Consider the following 12416-nt stretch of genomic DNA (forward strand, 5'->3'; position numbering starts at 1 on the left):
GTCGGCGGGGTCAGCTTGCATCCGGCTCGGGGAGGAGGTGAAGGCAGAGTGGGAGGAATGGGTGGCGTGGGAGGCTGGGACGCCGGAACCGGTCGAGCAAACTGCTCAAGTAATCCTTGTAGCTGGGAGGAAAGGTGACCCATGTTTGCTGCCATCGCCGTCTGAAACTCCTCCTGTTGGGCGAGCCGTGATTCCTGGGTGCGCAGGATTTCTGTCAGTTGTTTAGCCTCTGCTGAGTCCATACTGGCCAGAGTATACTGTTAGGGCTGGGCAAAAATGAGGACTCAGGTGCAGAAGCGTGACAATTGACTCAGACTTTATTTAATTAGTTTTCTTTGCTATCTCTAGGACAGAGTGATCAAAACAAAGTGGCTACAAAATCTATCTGTGATGTATTTGAGGAACAAAGGGAATGTGGCAAAGGGCATAAGGCAAAAAACAGAAATTCACTCCATAAGGAGGAAAAAGGCAATAGCAACAATTCTATACGAGTCTAATAGCAAAAACCAACAATCTACGAGGATCTACAAAAAGGAAAATCAATCATGCAAAGGAGTCGAGAAGCCAGCAAACTAAAAGCGCTCCAGAAGGAGGATAGAGGAAGACAAGGCACTATGAAATAGATACAAAAGACTGGCATGAAAAACTTTAGCAACAGAAAATCAGTCTCTCAGAGGAAACACAGAAATCAATAAATAAAGCGAGACAATACTTATCAAACTTGGTACAGGGCTGTGGACAAGGCTGTGGAAAAGGCTGGCGGTACGTAGCGAGACGATATACTCTGGCACAAGACCAGAGGAGGACGTTTGGTCACTTTCATTATTGTGGTTTTAGGAGCGTTTGTTTCGAGGGAAAGGTGGCTAAAAGGGACTTCATGGAAGAGTTGTAGCAAAACGCTCATAATTTGATCTTTTTAGAGCAACTGGAAGTTGTCATTTTGGCCTACCAAAAAAAGAGGCTCAACACTACACTGTTAGGCATACTTGCTAACCCTCCATGATTTTCCAGGAGACTCCCGAAATTCTCCAGAAAATCTCCCGAAATTCAGGCGGAGCTGGAGACCACGCCCCCTCCAGCTCCATGCGTACCTGGGTGAGGACAGCCTGTTTTCACATCCGCTTTCTCACAATATAAACAGCATGTCTGCCCAATGACGTTACCTGTATAACTGTAGAATGATCGAGGGCGAGTTCTTGGTTTCTCATGTGGGTTTATTGTTAGGGAGTTTCATTAACGTCCTCCCAGCGCAGTAACAACACACAACAACAGCAGTCACGTTTTTATCTACCGTAATGCAGTTCGTCTGCCGTAAATTGTGACACTCTTAAACAGGACAATACTGCCATCTACTGTACAAGCATAAGTGTCAATAACATCTACGGCTTTTAGAGAGTGCAGTGAACAACTGCGCACACAACAAGGAGACGAAGCAGAAGAACGAGGAAGATACAGCTGTGGCGACGCCGATGACGAGTAAGATGAAGAATTACGCTTATAAGTTCTAAGTCGCAGCTGCGATTGGACCTGGATAGCCTCATGAAGCAAAGATTGACTGGTTTTTGGCCATGCTAGGGAGAGATGGAAGATTCCAGACTCTAGTGCATTTGATGAAAGCACTTTTGTGCGTGCCACACACAGCAATGCATCATCAGAGAGGGTGTTCAGCATGGTTAGCAAAATAGTGACACAGAATACAACAAGGATGGACAATTCAACCCTTAACTCAACGATGAGTAGATGAGTGTTATGTGTGTGTATATGTGTAAAATAATGAACACTGAAACACAAGTATTTATTTTATATATATATATATATATATATATATATATATATATATATTAGGGCTGGGCAACGATTAAACATTTTAATCGAAGTTAATCACACTATTTCTCAGATTAATCGCGATTAAATGCATTGTATACGCAAAGCCCAATAATGAATTCAAAAGTAGTGTGTAATGCACCTTTATTGGAATATTCCCCCACATGAACAAAAGCGCCAAAACGTGTGTTGTGCAAACACAATTTAAATCAGTCCTTGTTAAACAGTAGCAGTTAAATAGCATATTTTATGAAAATCAACTCAAAAAATGTAATATCCAAACATTTAAGCTTATTGCCACTGCCAGGGTATTTAAGTTATCCTGTTTGTTATGGAAAATAAATATAATCTACATACATGTTATCAAATGTATATTCAAGATGTAACCTTAAAAATTCATGAATGAGATCTATTCCTGTGACCTTCTGGAAAATTGAACTGATGGGAAAAAAAACTGTATAACGGACACAGCATTGACAGTTGCAATAAAACACGTCTTATTATTTGGGTGCAGGACACACATTGGGGAGCCCATTTTTCCCACCAGAAAAATGTACATCTTGAAGCTCATTTGCATACTCTAGCCTTTAAATCAGGGGTCTTAGACACGCGGCCCGTGGGCCGCAATCGGCCCGCGAGACGTTATTTTGAGGCCCGCACCTTGATATGAAAATTTATTCTTAAAGCGGCCTGCGGATTTTATATGAATGCCGCTTGACAGCGTCATAATTGTCAACCCTCCCGATTACGGTAGACTACCGAATTTTATGGCAATCATTCTCTCAAATATCTGTTGATTTTCACTCAAACAATTTTTAGGGGGTTCCTCAATGGCACCGCCTTTAGCGTCTACAACCTGTACAAATAGCGCTCAACCTCAGTCATATGATGTATGTGACGTCTTGAACACACGTGAGAGACTGCAAGACATGCTTGATCAACAGCCACACAGGTCACACTGAGGGTGGCCGTATAAACAACTTTAACACTGTTACAAATATGCTCCACACTGTGAACCCACATCAAACAAGAATGACAAACACATTTCGGGAGAACATCTGCCCCGTAACACAACATCAACACAACATAACAAAAACCCAGAATCCCATGCAGCCCTAACTCTTCCGGGCTACAATATATACCCCTCTACCACCAAACACCGCCCCCCCAACCCTGCCCCCCACACAGTTGGAGCTTGGAGTTCCGATGGACCCATCGTGGCTGGCAACCTTAGTTGTTCTTGTCATCGCTATGGCAAGGTGTTTTCTCTTCTCCGACATTCCCTCTCAGTCAGGTCTTGGATCCGACATTGACCCTGACCCTCTCGGTGGGTGGAAGGGAATCTGGAGTGGCGGACTGTCATCCTCGAATCTGCACAGAGGAACTGACACACACATTCTGCATCTTTTTTTTTTTATTAATACCTTTTTGGTCTCACGCTGATTCCTCCTTCCGAGGGAGCTGCTGGTCCTGGGAAGGGCCGATCTGTATGCAGCTCACAGGGTGAAAAATTCAAAGCCGTAAAAACAGTTTTATTCAGGGACATTCGAATGATCATTAACGCTAATGGCAACATGTCAATCCAATTCAATTTGGTCTGTGCACAGACTTTAGCCAATGTGTTTTGATGTTGGTTCATCCTTTTCAACATTACCTTGGGACTGAGGATGATAACCTATTTTCTAGTCCGAGAGCCTTTTCGACCAAGGCTACGTGAGTATTTATTTTTAAATGGTTGCCGTTGTTTGACCTAATCTTTTTTGGGGAAAATTTGTCGGGGTATTAGCTCATTTACAAAACATTTACTTACTGAATTGGCTTCCTCCTTTGAGGTTGGGGTTGCTTCCGCCAACCACTGTAATTATCAATTAAATAAACCTGGACACGCTCAAACTCGACACAATCCAAATTCACCTCCTCCCCCTCTGTCCCTGAAAAGGGGACAATGTTAGTAGTGGTAGTAGTAGTTGTAGCACTTTCAGAAACATCCAAGAAAAAGAAAAGGCAGCTGATAGTCAAGCGCAGCAAGAAAAGAGGCGAAGGACAGGTCATGTTTGGGATCAATGTTTGCTTTTGCAATAGTAATGTGATACTTTTACAACACCTAGTTAATTATTGTGGCCTCAATAATTCACTAAGTAGTTTATTTAATTTAGTCTCTATATGATAAACATTTTTCAAAAACAGATAGGTTCTGTACCAGATTGTATCTAAATAGCTACTTTCCATCTGCAGTCCCTGGCTACCTAAATTAAAGGGATACAGAAATCATGCAATAAAATTATGGCAATGAAATCATACTATAGCATGTAATCAAATTAAGAACATTCATAAGATGCCCTTTCATTGAAACATACTTAATATCCAATACAACCACACCTTATCCACATTATCACACAAAGACAACACACAGCATTTTTTTTTTTTCCAAGATGGCGCTGCTGTAGTGGCTGCTGTAGGCAGGAGCTCTGTGCTCTTGTGTCATCCTTTTGTGTTTCCCTCTTGTTTTCATGTGTTATTATATTTTTTTGCATTTTGGTCCGGGACCCTTTGGGACTGTGTGACAAGGGGTGGCACTTTCGTGACCTCTGTGGTGCTTTTTTTTGTGGACTTCTGGATCTGCCTCCCGGGAGCCTTTTGGCCATGGAGACCAGCTGCAGGGTCTCTGCTACACCAGAGTCTGTTTGGATGTACTGGAGGAGATGCGGATGAGGGGACAGGACTGTGGAGCTAGCACTGAGCTACTGGGACGGAGAGGCTTCGCGGTGTCTTGACTGGGTGAGCAGGTGTCGGACACCTCAGTCACCTTGGACGTATCCTCGCTCATCCATGCGGACTGGACACTGGCCGAGAGTGGAGTCGGCTGTCTTGGTTGCCTTGTTGGGTCTGCTCCTGTCTCTGGCCATGCTCCCTCCACCCCAGCAGACGATGGCGTGGAACACCGCAGAGTCCACCACAGTGGATATGTTTCTTTTTCTTTTTATTCATAGCTGTATGTAGAAGTGTCTGGTTGTATCTGCTGCTTTAATGTCTTTAATGTCCTCTGTGTTCTTTGATGTTTGATGTTTCACTCTTACACACATGGAAGAGGGATGTGTACTATGGCTATGAGTTGTTGTGTTTTTTTTTTTTTCCCTTGGCCTCAGTCTGCACCCCCACTCCAGGGCCTAGGCTAAGACCAATTTTTTTTATTTTATTTTAATCTTCTATTCCCCCCCCCCCCCCTTGTTTACCTGTATGTCATCTTTTTTGTAAGGGGCGCTGGAAGCCGGCAGACCCGTCAGCGATCCTGTTCTGTCTCCCTGTAATGTTTGTCTGATCTTGAATGGGATTGTGCTGAAAATTGTAATTTTCCTGAAGGAACTCTCCTGACGGAATAAATAAAGTACTATCTATCTATCTATCTACATGCTCTTGTTCACATCTGTCATCATTCCTAAAAGCAACCATGATTTTAACACACACAATTTACAACAAAAATGCTCTCATGGATAAATATAATGCACATTAAGTTGATGTGTCAACACAATGCCCACCTTAGTGACCGTGTGAGCAGCTTTGATTAATTCTAAGTGAAAGTCAGCCCTAGACTTCCGCATAAGCATTGTAACTTTGTTCTTCAAACTTTTAAAATTCATACGATCCCGATTTAGACCTGTTTTAATTGCTCTTTTGAGAGCTGAGTCACGATTTTTCATTAGAATCCAAATGGTTTCATTAATCCAAGGTATTTTATTTTAGAACTTTTCTTTCTGGGTTTTGTTTTAGTGTATTTACAGATGATCTCTTTGATTTTTGTCATCCAAATGTAATTCTAGCAGGGCTACTTGTCATTTGTGTCACGCTGAAGCCATTTATAACATCCTTAAGTTTCTTTCTACGCGACTTATTTAACCAGTTCAGATTAACGTCCCCCTTAACGTTCAATTCTTTCATACTGTGCTGTTTGAGGATGTCTGAAAATGAATTGAAAAAAATGTCTTTAGCTGTGGTCGGTCGGTATGCTACAATTACATTTAAATACATTTCTGAGGACAATGTGATTGTAATTCCAACACACTCAAGATGATCTACTGGGAGGGTTATTTGTCCACTTTTAATGTTTTCCCTTACATAAATCATAACTCCTACCCCCTTTGTCACTTTTTCGTTTTTTTCTGTAATCTTAACCATGTCTCCGATAGACAAAGGTAACCCAGATTACAGTCTGACAGTAACTGCTGGATTTTTTCAGTATGGCTCCTGTTGTAGAAAGTTGAATGATGCGGACACATTTGTTACTAAATACTTTCTATCAGACTTCTATCTTGGCAACTTTTTTGCATGTAATAAGCAATGGATGGATGGGTTTAAACAAGTTTACAGACAATATGATAATATATAAATATCAATCCAATCCAACACTACACACCCCTTTCCAGGTTGTTTTTGGGAGAGCTTGACTAAACCTATTTTCTTCAGAAAAATAGGTTCAGTTTTAGTCTCACCAGTCCTGACCATCTCCAGACGGACAGTTATGACCAATTTAAGCAAAATTGCTTACCTTTGGTACCGTGAAACCCTGTTTGCCCAGAGAGACCCAGGTCCTGGATGATGACCTGAGTGCTCTTACCCAGCTGTTTCGTGACACCAATTTTATGTGGTTGAAATATCGGGGAGTTAACCCAGGGGATACTTGCCAACCCTCCCGGATATTCCGGGAGACTCCCGAAATTTAATGCCGATCCCGAAAATCTCCCGAAATTCAGGCGCAGCTGGAGACCACGCCTCTTCCAGCTAGATGCGGACCCGAGTGACGTGTACAAAGGGCGTGTCTGCCCTATGACGTTATAAGTGTGGAATTATCAAGGGCGAGTTCTTGGTTTCTTATGTGGGTTTATTTGTTAGGCAGTTTCATTAACATCCTCCCAGTGCAGTAAAACAACCCACATAGCAGTCCGAATTTGTCTACCTAAAGCAGTTCGTCTGCCAAACAGCAATGTGTTGTGACACTCTTAAACAGGACAATACTGCCATCTAGTGTACATGCATATGGTTAGAAAAACAAGGATGGAATATTCATACCTCAACTCAACAATGAGTAGATGAGTGTTGTGTGTGTAAGTATTTATTTTATTTATTTATATATATATATATATATATATATATATATATATATATGAAATACTTGACTTGGTGAATCTATGAATCTAACAGTAAATATACTCCTCACCTCTTAACCACGCCCCCAACCACGCCCTGGACCGCCCCTAACCACGCCCCCGCCCCACCCCCGACCAGGCGAAAGTTATATACACATAACTTCAAAACCAAACATGCATTATGTCTAAAAATGCCTGTAATTTTTAATCTCTGTGAGTTTTACTAGAATCAATTGTTTGTGTAAAGTTTGCAAATAGAAAAAATTGGTTTTACTCACTATGACAGTACACTGTCACACTTAATATTACAGTTATTTAAACATAACTCCTAAATCACACATGCAAAATGGCTGATAATGCCCGGAGAAATGTATCTTTTTGAGTTTTACTAGAAAAAACAATATTTTGTAAGGCTTGCAAAGACCCAAGTTTGATTTTTACTCAATATGACAGTATAACTTTCAAAATAAATGTGAAAGTTATATACACATAACTTTAAAACCAAACATGCATTATATCTGAAAATGCCTGTTCTATTGTATCTGTGTGGGGTTTATTATAGAATCAATTGTTTTTGTAAAGTTTGCAAATAGAAAAAAATAGGTTTTACTCACTATGACAGCACACTGTCACACTCAATATTACAGTTACTTAAACATAACTCCTAGACTACACATGCAAAATGGCTAATAATGCCTGGAGAAATTCATCTTTGTGAGTTTCACTGGAAAAAAAACAATATTTTGTAAGGTTTGCAAAGACACAAGTTTGATTTTTACTCAATATGACAGTATAACTTTCATAATATATATGAAAGTTATATAAACATAACTTCAAAACCAAACATGCATTATGTCTAAAAATGCATGTTCTATTGAGTCTATGTGGGTTTTGAGTTGAGTTGAGTTGAGTTTGAGTTTACTTCAAACATGCAAGCATACAACATAGTACATCACAATTTCCAGTTTCTCTTTTCAACATGTTCGAAAATAAGTAGGAAGAAGCCGAACTTATTTAATCCTACCCCTTTTCTTTTACATAATAGTTGCTAAAACTTTTGTTCACTTTCTGTTCTCAAAGTCTTCACAATATACTCCATAAGTAATCACATTATAAATAAATAAATAAATAAATAATTGTTGGAGTAAGTTTTATTCCATACGATGAGATAATACGGTTATTTTGAGAATGAAAGAATGAATTGGTGAATAAATTCAGAATGTTTATCATGGTTCTTCTTTTTTGTACTTTGTAAACACTTTAAGTTTGAAGAGTTTCTTGAAGTGGATCCTATTAGTACATTTTTTGATTGCTTTGCTTAATCCATTCCATAATTTAATTCCACATACTGATTTACTGAAGGTCTTAAGTGTTGTACGTGCGTACTAATGTTTTAAGTTACATTTTCCTCCAAGATTATATTTCTCCTCTTTTGTTGAGAAAAATTGTTGTATATTCTTGGGAAGCACGTTATAGTTTGCTTTGTGTATAATTTTAGCTGTTCACTATGTCGAGGAATTTCAGTATCTTTGATTCAATAAATAAATGGTTTGTATGTTCTCTATATCCAACATTATGTATTATTCTAACTGATCTTTTTTGTAACACTGTTAGTGAATGAAGTGTACTTTTGTAATTATTTCCCCATATTTCTACACAGTAACTCAGATATGGTAACACTAGTGAGCAGTTCTGGTTCTTTGGTCAACCAAAGAACGAGATTCCTCTACAGAATCTCCTCTCTGGTCAACAAAAGCACCTTGAGGATTCTAGCGGGAACTCTCATTCAACCCTTCTTCGATTACGCTTGCACCTCCTGGTACCCCAGCACCTCCAAAACCCTCAGTTCTAGACCCCAAACATCCCAGAATAAGCTAGTCCGGTTAATTTTAGACCTCCACCCCAGATCACACCTCAATCCAACCCACTTCTCCAAAGTGGGCTGGCTCAGGGTGGAGGACAGAGTAAAACAACTTGCACTGAGCCTAGTCTATAAAATCCGCTATACCTCCTTGATACCGAAGTACATGTCAAACTACTTCCTTAACGTAAATGACCACCATAACCACAACACCTGCTGGCTGGCTCCACAAACCACGTTAAACCCAGATTCCGATCTAACAAAGGTCTTAACTCATTCTCTTTCTATGCCACATCAATGTGGAATGCACTCCCAACAGGTATAAAAGTAAGTGAATCTCTATATTCCTTCAAAACCGCTCTAAAACAACACCTCCAGGCAACTTCAACACTTTACTTATACCCTCCTCCATTCACATCCCATCTCCCCGGATTATAAACAACTGAAATGTACTTCTAATGTATATACTTGTTCTTATGCTATCTGAACTCACTATGTTCTCTGCTGGCTGTATATATCCTACTAAATAAGACCTACACTGTTTAAATGTCCACATTTCTCTGTTGATGCAATTGTTGATGACTGAAGTTCTGATATCAACCAAAGCTCCTCATCCCACCCCCCGGATTGTAAATAATGTAAATAATTCAATGTACATACTATGATGATTAACTTGTGTGATGACTGTATTATGTTGATAGTATATATTTGTACCATGAATTGATTAACGTGGACCCCGACTTAAACAAGTTGAAAAACTTATTCGGGTGTTACCATTTAGTGGTCAATTGTACGGAATATGTACTGAACTGTGCAATCTACTAGTAAAAGTATCAATCAATCAATCAATCAATCAGTAGAGAATATGAAGTGATTTTTGGTCTAGAACATATTTAGCTTTAATCATTATTGACGTGTTTCTTGCAACTTTATGTAGTATTTTTTTTTTATATGGGATTTCCAGTTTAATTTATCATCAATCATTATACCTAGAAATTTGGTTTCCTTTACTCTATCAATTTCTATTCCGTCTATTTGTATTTGTGTTTGTGTTTGACTTTCTCTTCTACTATTGCCAAATAGCATTATTTTAGTTTTACTGAGACTCAATGATAGTCTGTTTTTGTCAAACCATTTTTTTAATGTGTTCATTTCTTCTGTTATTATTTGTATTATCTTCTATGTGTTCTCTTCTGAACAAAACGCTGTTGTATCATCCGCAAATAATACTAACTTTAAATCTCTTGTAACTTAATAAATGTGATTTATATGGAGATTGAATAATTTAGCTCCTACTATTGATCCCTGAGGTACACATGATATATTTAGCGTTGTAGAAGGGTGTTCGCCTAGCTTCACATATTGTTTCCTGTTCGTTAGATAACTTCTTATCCAGTTTAAGACTAACCCTCTGATGCCATATCGTTCTAGTTTTTTAATTAAAATATTGTAATTAATTGTGTCAAATGCTTTAGTTAGATTCATAAACTCTGCTGCCGCACATTTTTTTACCATCTATTGCATTGATAATTTCTTCTGTAATTTTTAGTAGGATCAATTGTTTTTGTAAAGTTTGCAAATAGAAAAAATAGGTTTTACTCACTATGACAGTGCACTGTCACACTCAATATCACAATGATTTAAACATAACTCCTTAACCACACATGAAAAATCCTAACAATGATTGAAATAATGCATCCTTGTGAGTTTTACACAAAATATATCCTTTTTTTAAGGGTTGCAAACACAAAAAGTAGTTTTTTACTCAATATGACAGTAATGTTCTTAGAATCCAGAAATAAAGCAAAAAAAAGCAATAAAAATGTATTCCAACATAACTCCTGAACCAAACATGCAATATGTCTAAAAATGCCTGTAATTTTTAATCTCTGTGAGTTTTACTCGAATTAATTGTTTTTGTAGAGTTTGCAAATAGAAAAAAATAGGTTTTACTCACTATGACAGCACACTCAGTTATTTAAACATAACTCCCAAACCAAACATGCAAAATGGCTAAAAATGCCTGGAAATATGTATCTTTGTGAGTTTCACTGGAAAAAAACAATATTTTGTAAGGTTTGCAAAGACACAAGTTTGATTTTTACTCAATATGACAGTATAACTTTCATAATAAATATGAAAGTTATATAAACATAACTTCAAAACCAAACATGCATTATGTCTAAAAATGCCTGTGCTATTGTATCCATTTGTGTTTTACTAGAATCAATTTTTTTTGTAACGTTTGCAAATAGAAAAAAATAGGTTTTACTCACTATGAAAGTACACTGTCAAACTCAATAATACAGTTATTTAAACATAACTCCTAAACCACACATGAAAAAAGGCTAATAATGCCTAAAATAATGCATCCTTGTGAGTTTTACACGAAATATATATTATTTTTTAAAGATTGTAAACACTAAAAGTAGTTTTTTTACTCTATATGACAGTAATGTTCTTAAAATCCTGAGATAATACGAAAAAAGCAATACAAATGTATTCCAACATAACTCCTGAACCAAACATGCTGTATGTCTAAAAATGCCTGTAATTTTTAATCACTGTGAGTTTTACAAGAATCAATTGTTTTTGTAAAGTTTGCAAATAGAAAAAATAGGTTTTACTCACTATTACAGAACACTGTCACACTCAACATTACAGTTATTTAAACATCCATCCATCCATCCATTTTCTACCGCTTATTCCCTTTTTGGGGTTGCGGGGGGCGCTGGCGCCTATCTCAGCTACAATCGGGCGGAAGGCAGGGTACACCCTGGACAAGTCGCCACCTCATCGCAGGGCCAACACAGATAGACAGACAACATTCACACTCACATTCACACACTAGGGCCAATTTAGTGTTGCCAATCAACCTATCCCCAGGTGCATGTCTTTGGAAGTGGGAGGAAGCCGGAGTACCCGGAGGGAACCCACGCATTCACGGGGAGAACATGCAAACTCCACACAGAAAGATCCCGGGCCTGGATTTGAACCCAGGACTGCAGGACCTTCGTATTGTGAGGCAGACGCACTAACCCCTCTGCCACCGTGAAGCCCGTTATTTAAACATAACTCCTAAAATACACATGCAAAAGGGCTAATAATGCCTGGAGAAATGTATCTTTGTGAGTTTTAACGGAAACAACAATATTTGTAAGGTTTGCAAACACCCAAGTTTGATTTTTACTGAATATGACAGTATACATTTTATTATAAATATGAAAGTTATGTACACATAACTTCAAAACCAAACATGCATTATGTCTAAAAATTCCTGTTCTATTGAATCTATGTGGGTTTTACTTGAATCAATGGTTTTTGTAAAGTTTGCAAATAGAAAAAATATTTTTTACTCACTAAGACAGTGCACTGTCACACTCAGTATTACAGTTATTTAAACATAACTCCTAAACCACACTTTAAAAAAAGGCTAATAATGCCTGAAATAATGCATCCTTGTGAGTTTTACACGAAATATATATAATATAATATAATATTTAAGATTTGAAAACACAAAAACTAGTTTTTCGCTCTATATGACAGTAATGTTCTTAGAATCCTGAGATAATGCGAAAAAAAAGCAATAA

The sequence above is a fragment of the Nerophis ophidion genome, linkage group LG28, assembly GCF_033978795.1.
Source record: "Nerophis ophidion isolate RoL-2023_Sa linkage group LG28, RoL_Noph_v1.0, whole genome shotgun sequence".
NCBI lineage: Eukaryota > Metazoa > Chordata > Actinopteri > Syngnathiformes > Syngnathidae > Nerophis > Nerophis ophidion.